We start from the raw sequence: 2880 nt of genomic DNA on the forward strand, positions 1-2880 counted from the left end.
GTTGGTTAATTGTTATTTCAAATGACTCTGATGAAGCCTGTTATATGAAAAGGTGAAAGCGCTCAGTCATTTGAATTTTTATTCTATTAAACAGTGAAAGGCTTCTAGGTGGTTTGTGATCGTTATTTTATTTTTATTTTTAAGTTTTGAAGTATTTTGCCTCTTGGCATTGCCTTTATTTATTTTATTAAGTTTATAGTATCCTGCCACATAGTGAAGCAGTGTCCTGTATCGTATTTTTTAATGGAGGCACTTATTGGAGAGTTATTATCTTTGGTGCAGAAACTGTCAGCTTTACTAGTGCAAGGAAAAACAGAAAATCGAGAAAACGTTACTTTAACGAGTACTCAAGGTGAACTTTTTGCACTTCGTTCTCCTGTATTAAGAGAGAATACGAGTGTTGCTATGGCAACCGGCCACAACCACCACAGCGGAAGTGACATCATCAATTGGTTCCAGGCTCCAGAAGTGATCTTTTCGAAGGGAGGAGAAGAAAGAAACTCTTGCCATCTTAAAAAAATCTAATTCTCAATTTTGAGAAGTTATGTAAAAGGTATAGGTCCCTTCAACTTGATAATGCCTTTTTTAGCAAGTCATTGGTGCTCAAACAAGTCCCAAAGGGCCTTAGGCTTTGGAAACTGCGTTTAGGTATACAGGCAGGATCAACAGTATTCCATGAGCTGGTCACTTTATTTGATAAAGCAGGATTTGAGATGTTGGACAGTATAATCCACAATAACCAAAGTAAGTTGAGCGCACTACAGAAATAAATTACTGTTTTAAATCAAAGTATAGCAAATGACTTGCTTTTTGTGCAATTCAATCATAGTTATCAGAAAGTGTTACAGGATTTAGATGGTTTTGTTAAAATAAATGTGATTATAAAGCAGTGAAAATTAAACAGGGATACAGCCGAATATAAGAATAACCAGGCTTACCCCATTAACAGTCAAGATAAAAACAAAAACACAAATAATGTTTCTTATAACGATGAAAGGAGGAATGACAACAATGTTTGAATTCCTCCAGTTACTGAGGGGAACGCAATGGATGAAGGACTTGATGAAGAAGTTTTTTTAGACCAAGAACCCCAGTTAAGGAGATCAGAACATTTGAGGAATCAGACTTACAGAGGCTCGAGGAATCAGCAGAACAACGGGTGTTACAACAAGAGACAATGGGGAGGGGGGAGAAGGAGACGCAATTGACAATATGGGAAATGTCTGATGTTTCCATTGAAACTACCTCTGACTTTAATGTGACTTTTGACTCTCAAGGGATTCAGTTATAATGTAACAAATAGTAACAACTGTGGAGTATGTGATGTTATTACTAAACATGGTGTTACTGTTTACAGCTTTAGTGATTTGACAATACAAGATGTGCATCTAGAATTGTTCCTGATTTTAAATCTGATATAGCTGATGTGTTGATCAGTCTGAAATTGTTTGTGAGACAATTAAATCTGAGATTATGTTTCAGTTGCCAGTTAAATACCAATCATAAGCCAAATTCTTTACATTGCAAAAGTATATTCATTCCACCCAATAAATCTGAAACATCACTCTTTGAAAAGATGTGTGAATTTGAAATCAGAAAAGATCTGTCTATTAAAAATAATGTGTGTTAATTTAACACAGGAGGAAAGAAAAGTTCTTAATGATTTGGCTAGAGATAAAAACAACTGAATTATGAAACCTGACAAAGGGGGAGGCTTAGTAATCATGACCCAGATAGATTACATTTCCAAAATGTTTAATATACTTAATGACTCTTCCACTTACTTCAGGGTTTCTAGAAATTAAGTTAGCAGGGCATATATGAGGACTATTTTCTCTTGGATGCTTTGTTTCAGGGGCCTGTTGATCAATCTGACTCAAGATTTTTAATGGTTGAAAATCCAGTGATACCAAAGGTGTTTGGGATCCCCAAAATCCACAAAAATTTACAGGACCCACCCTTTAGACCTTAAAAACAGACAGTGACCAGTTACAAATGTCTGTCAGAAAAAGAATTACTGATGTAATGTTTTACGCTACAATGCTCAGTCATCGAATATATGTTCAATTGTCAGTAGATGCTGGAAGACCTGTATAGAACAGGGAACAAAAGAGCTATTGTGGAAAAAAAAAAACAAATTGTATATAGTAGGGGTAAAAATATTAAAAAAAATTTTAGACAATTACCCTAAAAATCACATCAAAGGTGGACGCAAATCACTTATGATGAAATGTGGTGCTTGTAAATATTACAAATTTATTAATGATGGTCCCTATGTTACTGTTAGCAATTATAGATATTCCATCAAATGCCCTGGTAGATGTAACTGCAATTCATCTATGTTGGTTTATCTTGCTACTTGTATATCCTGTGCAACTTTCTACGTTGAAAAAACTGTACGTAGACTTAGACACAGAATTAGTGAACATCTCAGGGCAATTAAAAATAGGGACCTACACAATGCTTTATTTACAGATAGTACAAAATGTGTTAACTTCAAGAGATTCATCTTTATTGTGATTGGCAAGGTCCCAACTGACGAAAGGGGTGGTGACACTAAATTGGAAGTAGAGGTGAGGGAGATGAAATGGCAAATGAGATCGAATGCCACTGTTACAGCAAGACTCAATATTAGCATTTTATTAGCACCTGTAGTCTTCAAGTTTGATGGTTAGATATGTTTTGTAAGAACAAAATGGAAAAAGTATGTACTAAGTTCTGTTTGCCCCATAATAACATAACAACACAATGAAACAATTTTGCATTTTGTCTTTGGTGAAGAATGTATAAATTGAAGTGACTATAGTTTTAATGCCTACAGTTTTAGGCTTTTTTGTGTGTTTTTGATCTCCTGCTAAGGTGTAACATAATTTTTGCTGT

The sequence above is a fragment of the Protopterus annectens genome, chromosome 4.part0 (assembly GCF_019279795.1).
Source record: "Protopterus annectens isolate FY-2018-M chromosome 4.part0, PAN1.0, whole genome shotgun sequence".
NCBI lineage: Eukaryota > Metazoa > Chordata > Ceratodontiformes > Protopteridae > Protopterus > Protopterus annectens.